At 41.5% G+C, this 8058-nt stretch overlaps 1 protein-coding gene and 1 pseudogene across 2 annotated transcripts in view; one reads left to right on the top strand and one right to left on the bottom strand.

The window, feature by feature from the left end:
• The window catches only part of LOC148370588 (SMAD family member 4-like), a 55457-nt gene that overhangs the window by 25258 nt on the left and 22141 nt on the right, over positions 1–8058 (top strand). The window lies entirely within an intron of this gene.
• Positions 1455–6193, bottom strand: LOC148370589 (uncharacterized; annotated as a pseudogene).

Below are 8058 nucleotides of genomic sequence, written 5' to 3'. Positions count from 1 at the left end.
TGTATATATATGTGTATATATATATATATATGTGTATATATATGTGTATATATATGTATATGTATATATGTGTATATATATGTGTATATATATGTGTATATATATATATATATATATATATATATATATATATATATATATATATATATGTGTATATGGATATATATTTTTTCTTTTTTTTAGTTAGTTTATTCAACCAATAATCTTCACATAAAAATCATCGGAAATTGTCTCGGCTCAGTGAGAATTTAAAAATTTAACAACATTAAACATTCCGAATATAAAACGAAAAACAGAAATTACAATTTACAATTATTAAAAATTCGGACAGCACTCTGGTAAAAACTGTTTGTAAACCTTTTAGTACCCTTGAATGACTTCAAGCGTCTACCGCTCCGTAACAGATGAAAATGATCATTACCAGGATGACTCTCATCCTTAAGAATATTTGAGGTACGTTTCAAAACTCTATCATTATATATAGATTCCAGGGATGGCAGACCGGTGCCCACAATCTTTTCCGCTGTGCGGATTACAGAATTGAACTTCGACAGATCTTTCTTTGTGATTCGACCAAACCAAACAATAATAGAATTTGCTAAAACACTTTCAATAATCGCACGATAAAAATTAACTAGGACTTCCTGATGAACATCGTCAAGAGTTTAACTTCCTTAGGAAGAAAGTTCTTTGGCGTGCCTTCTTTAGAATTTTCTCCGAGTTCAGTGCCCAGCTTAGATCTTCTGTAATAAAAGTCCCGAGAAGTTTGAAATGTTCCACCTGCTCGACTCTTTTGCCATTGATAAGTAAAGATTCCTTCTGGTTTTTGTTTTTCGCCCGAAAGTCAATAATCATTTTTTGGTTTTGTCCAAATTCAATATCAAATCATTTCCATTGCACCATTCCACGATGTTATCCATGTGCCGTCTGTATGCGCTCTCATCATTGTTCATAATGTAACCAGAAACAGTTGTGTCGTCAGCAAATTTAACAACTAGATCGTTATCATCAATGGATCTGCAATCATACATAAATATGGAATAAAGACAAGGTGATAAAACACATCCTTGTGGGGTACCGGTGTTTAGAACGAGATCTTTCGAGGTATGATTACCAATTTTCACAACTTGATGACGTTCGAGCAAAAAATCCAAAATCCAATTACAAATCGAAACGGGAAAACTGAGGTCATCACGTAATTTCACATACAATTTAGAAGGTATGATGGTATTAAACGCAGATGAGTAGTCTATAAATAAAATCCTGACATACGAGTTCTTTTTCTCCAAGTGTTCCAAAACCCTATGTAAACAAATGTTCAGCGCATCTTCAACACATCTTTTCGCACGATACGCGAACTGATAATCATCTAGACCGATCAGTAGTAATGACTTAATATAGTGTAAGATGAAACCTTCAAATTCTTTCATGGGTACTGGCGTCAGGGCTATGGGTCAAAGATCATTCAGGTATCTGACGGTGTTTGACTTGGGAACTGGAACGACGGTAGCTGTTTTGTATACTGCTGGAACTTTGGCAAGGCGGAGCGACCGATTGTAGATGAGGGTGAACACGTGGGCGAGTTGTGCTGCGCAGAACTTGAGGAGCCGCGGTGAAATAGAGTCTGGGCCCGGGGCTTTCCGCTCCTTCAAGAGTTCGAACTTGCACTTGACTTGCCACTCCTCGATAACAAATGGAGGTTCACACTGAGTGTCCAGCACAGAAACGGGTTCGCTGGTGTTGGCTTTGTCGAACCTGGCATAAAAGTAATTCAATTTATCTGGTAAAGTAGCGTCATCCGAGTCAGCAGAACGTTTATGACCCTTGTACTGAGTAATGAGGTTCATATTCGCCCAGACGTCCCTAGAGTCACCTGTTGCAAATTTTTCCTCGATACGTGTTTTAAAAATCCGTTTTGCATCCCTGATGCCCTTCTTCAGGTCAGACTTGGCCTTACGGTGTGCAACAGGGTCGGAGTCCTTGGCCCGATGAGCTAAGTCCTTGTCAACAATTTTCCGTCGCAAGTCCTTGTTGAACCATTGCTTGTTATTGCCATATTGCTTCACAGTTTTCGTGGAAACACATGCGTCCTCACAGAACTTGATGTACTCCGTGACCGTGTCAGTGAATTCATCCAGACTACTCTGTTGGTTGAAAACTGCCCAGTCAGTGTCATCAAAACAGTCCTGCAACTCGTATGTGTATATATATGTGTATATGTATATATGTGTATATGTATGTATATGTATATATGTGGCAGCACGGTGGCGCAGTGGTTAGCGCTTGTGCGGCACAGTTCATGTCATGGGAACCTGTCGTGGGTTCAAATCCAGCTCCAGACTTCCTGTGCGGAGTTTGTATGTTCTCCCCGTGCTTGCGTGGGTTTCCTCCGGGCGCTCCGGTTTCCTCCCACGTTCCAAAAACATGCATTTCAGGTTAATTGGCCGGTCCAAATTGTCCCTAGGTGTGAATGAGCGAATGAGTTGTCTGTCCCTGTGTGCCCTGCGATTGGCTGGCAACCAGTTCAGGGTGTCCCCTGCCCACTGCCCGGAGATGGCTGGGATGGGCTCCAGCCCCCCCGCGACCCTAATGAGGATAAGCGGTACGGCTAATGAGATGAGATGTATATATGTGTATATGTATGTATATGTATATATGTGTATATGTATGTATATATATATATGTGTGTATATGTATGTATATATGTATATTTATGTGTATATGTATGTATTTATAAATATGTGTATATGTATGTATTTATAAATATGTGTATATGTATGTATATATATATATATATATGTATATGTATATGTATACATATATATATATATTTTGGTTTTGGAAGAGTATCGTACACTGACCGGAGCAAGAAAGAGATCCGGAACGGTTCCAACCTCCAGAGTTCTGGCCAGGTGATCCTTCGCTTTGGTAGGTCCCACCTTGTCCAGGCTCCTTGGACTCCAAGCTCCACCGCCCTGGACCACCTGCCTTCCTCCTCCAGTTGACGGACCTCGGCCTGTACCATGTCTCTCCTCTGCCTTGGATCAGCTTTTGACCATTGCTGGAAATGAGTAGACCCTAATCCCTGACGCCCTACGCATGCATTTCCGGTGAGATCTTTCAACCTCAGCCTGCCTTCTGCCTGATGTACTTGGCTGTCTGCTGCCCATTTACGCCCCGATCTTGTTATCACGCCCGCGCCCCTAACTATCTCGTCGCTAGAATCTTTGAGCATCATGACCGCCCTACACTTAGCCACCTTGAACCCTTCCACTACCGAAGACAGGGGAAACTGCAGCTGGCCCGACCTGATGTAAAGCCCTAATGATGTGAAGCTTGGTGGAACACCAAGCCACCTGTGGAGATGTTTATTTGCCCTCCTCTCTATTCCTTCGACCGCAGTCATAGAGATTTCATAGATCGTTAACAGCCACAGCAGTCTTGGTAGCAGACCGTACTGGAACAACCAAGTCTTGAACTTCTGGTAGTAGTCCTGATCGCTCAATCCTTTGCAGCCACTCATTAGCCTGCTCCACTGTCCTGAGAACGCTGCCCCTCTCGCCCAGAGATGAATCGTACCACTTTCCGAGGCATTTTATTGGGTTATCTTTGATTGGTGGTATGTTTTCTCCTTGGATTCGAAGTTGAAACCTGCTTATGACCTTCCCGCTCCTGATCACCATGCTTCTTTACTTTCTAGACTTGTATCTCATCCGAGCCCAGGTTGCTACCTCGTCAAGTGCCTTCAGGATCCATCTTGCTTGCACATGGGTCACTGTTGTAATAGTGAGGTCGTCCATAAATCATCTTAATGGAGGTTGGCATATGCCAGACCTCGTCATTGGCCCTCTGGTCTCCTTCACCGCGGCAGTGATGAGTAGATTCATGCCCATAACAGACAGGATGGGGGAGATGGTGCACCCCGTGACGATCCCCTTCTCCAAGTCTTGCCACTGGGTGGTAAACTGGGTGGTTTGGAACCAAAACTTGAATCCACTGAAGTAGGAGGTGATCATTCCCCTTATGTGCTGTGGGATATGGTAATGCTCCATCGCAGTGTTGATGATATCATGGGGAATTGACCCATATGCATTGGCCAAGTCTAGCCAGACGACTGTTAAGTCACCTTTACTTTCCTTGGCCTCGCGGATCAACTGGCTGATGATGCTTGTGTGCTCCAGACATCCAGAGGACCCTGGGATGCCACCTTTCTGGATTGATGTGTTGATATATTTGTTCTTGACCAAGTACGTTGTCAGCCTCTGTGCCAGGACTGAGAAAAATATCTTACATTCAACACTTAGTAGAGAAATTGTTCGGAATTGGCTTATGTCAGATGAGTCCTTTTCCTTGGGCACAAAGCACCCATCCGCTCTCTTCCAGGATGTTGGGATTATGCCCTTTATCCAAATTCTCCGCAGTAGCTTCCACAGCCTCTGTAAAAGTAATGGACATCTCTTGTACACTTTGTAAGGTATACCGCTGGGTCCTGGGGCAGATGATGACCGGGCTTTTTTCACAACGTCCTGGAACTCTCTCCATGATGGCTCCTTAGTGTTGAGATTCTCTTCTGGGGTTTTGTTGCTTCCAATCTTTGGGTGGATGTCCAAGGCTTGGCTTCGAAAGGTGTCGCTGTGACTTTCTTTAAGGAAACTTTCAACCGTTTTCAAGATGGCGGCGCGTCTTGTTTTTCAGTGTCTCCTGATCCCTCTTATTTTCCCTTCGACTCCCTTCGCACTTACAATAATATCCACTACATCCCGAGGGATATACAGAGACCACCGGATCTCCCTGGAAGATTTGCCGCCTGCCGACAATGACAACGACGGAGCAAAGGCTGAGCTAAGCTAAGAAGGCGACCACACAGACCAGCGCTCCCAAGTATGTTCAACCAACGCCAGATCCATCCGTCCACAATGAGTGAATTGAGCTGCGGATCGCCACCAACAACGTCCGGAATTGGAGGACTTTTTTTTGCCATCACGGAGTCTTGGCTTTCCCAACGCCGCACTACATCACCGGCTCGAACGAGACGAGAACTCCAGTAAAAACAGGGGTTGGAGACTACGCGCTACAATAATAGTCGAACCATCGATACACAATGCTCACTCGATATGGAGTTTCTAGCTATGTACCGGGAGAGTTAACTGTGGTCTTTGTGTTTGCTGTGTACTTTCCACCACTAACAGTTTCACCAGATGCTAACGTTAGCATAGCGCTATATCTCCTGCCCGCTGCTAAACATCAGCTTGCACTACCCCAACGGAGCTTTATCGTCGACGGCGACTTTAATCGGGCATGTTTATTGACTGTACTCCCAAATCCTTTCAATTGTGGACTCCCAAATCTACTAATTGTGGACTGAGCAATTCGGAAAACGCTGGACTGAGCAATTCGGAAAAACGCTGGACTGTGTAATGTAAGATCAAACATTCGGGAACTCTGTTTGACCCTCACAAAATTTTTTTTAGTTAGTTTATTCAACCAATAATCTTCACATAAAAATCATCGGAAATTGTCTCGGCTCAGTGAGAATTTAAAAATTTAACAACATTAAACATTCCGAATATAAAACGAAAAACAGAAATTACAATTTACAATTATTAAAAATTCGGACAGCACTCTGGTAAAAACTGTTTGTAAACCTTTTAGTACCCTTGAATGACTTCAAGCGTCTACCGCCAAGGACAACAAAGTCAGTTAGTACTTTGTTCCTTGTTCTTTGTTTCCTTATCCTCACTGTAATGTGGGACTGGAGTCGTCCAATTTCGTTGTCACAGCATATCCCATGTTGTAACAATGACAATAAAGGCATATTCTATTCTATTCTATTCTATTTAGGGCTGGTCAGTCCCTCAGATCTTGCTTCCCCCAACAAGGTTTTGGAGAACTTGTACGGGTTCTTAGTGAACTGAGCACGTTTGACCTCCTTTTCCTTTCTCAGTCTCCGAGACCTCTCTGCCCTTCTTAGTCTGCACAATTGTCCCCGAAGTCCAGTGGTCAAGTCTTTTATGCCCTCCTTCTCTCTGGGACTGGCATGTTTGTACTGTGAGTTGAGAGCCTTGATTTCCCTTCTCAACTTCTTGATATGTTTTTCCCTTCTGTTGGACTGTTTTGCAGGTACTATATTGCTGCCTTTCTTCTCCTCTGTACCAAAACGCCCCTTAGCCATGGAGTAAGCACAAGCAGCCATGCTGTTGATTTTCCTTTCTGCTGATCCTGCCAAATATATAAAAAAAAAAAAAAAAATATATATATATATATATATATATATATATATGTGTGTGTGTGTGTGTGTGTGTGTGTGTGTGTGTGTGTGTGTGTGTGTGTGTGTATGTATGTATATATATATATATATATATATATATATATATATATATATATATATACTGGACTGTCTCAGAAAATTAGAATATTGTGATAAAGTTCTTTATTTTCTGCAATGCAATTAAAAAAACAAAAATGTCATACATTCTGGATTCATTACACATCAACTGAACTATTTCAAGCCTTTCATTATAATAACATAGCATCAAACATTTACAGACACTTTTACAACAAGAACCCAGCATTCTTAGTTCGAATGTTTTGCGTTTATGTTAGACCTGGGTTAGAATATAATAGCGTTGTGTGGAACTACTTACTCAAGGACATTAACCTACTGGAAGGAGTTCAACGACGGTATACGAAGCGGATACCTGGGATGCACAACTTGTCATATCCGGAAAGACTACAAAGACTGAACTTGGACTTTTTGGAGCTCCGTAGAATTCGATTTGATTTAATTTTTGTGTTCAAAGTACTGCATGGAATGATCGATGTGCCAATTTTTTTGAGTTCTGTCGTGTTGATGGTTTACGTGGTCACAGATATAAGTTACGGGTGCCTAGACCTACCAGCAACTTGCATGAAAACTTTATTTCTTTCATGATACCAAAAATTTGGAATTTTTTGCCTGACCGGGTTATTAGTGCAAATACGGTGCAAACCTTTTGCTTTTTCGGACGTTTCAGAAACAGATCTGTCAAATTTCCTTAGGGGAGGGGGTGTAAGGTGACCATATTTGGCCATGCTCACTCTCAGCATTAGTTTTTTTTCTTTGTGTCATGTTTTGATTAATGTATCCAACAATACCTTCAATAAAACATTTCATTTCATATCTATATGTATGTATATATGTATGTATGTATATGTATATATGTATATATATATGTATATTTATGTATATATGTGTATGTATATATGTATGTGTATATATATATGTATATATACTGCACTGTCTCAGAAAATTAGAATATTGTGATAAAGTTCTTTATTTTCTGTAATGCAATTAAAAAAACAAAAATGTCATACATTCTGGATTCATTACACATCAACTGAACTATTTCAAGCCTTTTATTATTTTAATATTGCTGAATTTGGCTTACAGCTTAAGAAAACTCAAAAATCCTATCTCAAAATATTAGAATATCATGAAAAAGTATACAAGTAGGCTATTCAACTAATCACCTGAATCATCTAATGAACTCGAAACACCTTGCGAGGGTTTCCTGAGCCTTAAAAACACTCAGCTTGGTTCAGTAAACTAAATCACTGCTGATCTGACTGCTGTCCAGAGGACCATCATTGATACCCTCCATCATGAGGGTAAGACACAAAAAGAAATTTCTCAAAGAGCAGGCTGTTCACAGAGTGCAGTTTCAAAGCATATCCACCAAAAGTCTGTTGGAAGGGAAAAATGTGGCCGGAAACGCTGCACAACCAAGAGAGATGACCGCAGCCTTAACAAAATTGTGAAGAAGAGCCACTTCCAGAATTTGAGGGAGCTTCAAAGACAGTGGGCTGAAGCTGGAGTCCAGGTATCAAAAGCCACAGTTCACAGACGTGTCCGGGAAATGGGCTACAATAGCCGTATTCCCATGGTCAAGCCACTTCTGAACTCAAGACAACGGAAGAAGCGTCTGACTTGGGCTATGGAGAAGAAGCACTGGACAGTTGCAGAGTGGTCCAAAGTCCTCTTTTCAGACGAAAGCAAGTTTTGCATTTCATTTGGAAGTC

This window comes from Urocampus carinirostris, chromosome 2, assembly GCF_059441175.1.
Source record: "Urocampus carinirostris isolate Australia breed hairy pipefish chromosome 2, RoL_Ucar_1.0, whole genome shotgun sequence".
Lineage (NCBI taxonomy): Eukaryota > Metazoa > Chordata > Actinopteri > Syngnathiformes > Syngnathidae > Urocampus > Urocampus carinirostris.
This window is presented reverse-complemented; position numbering and strand designations above follow the sequence as displayed.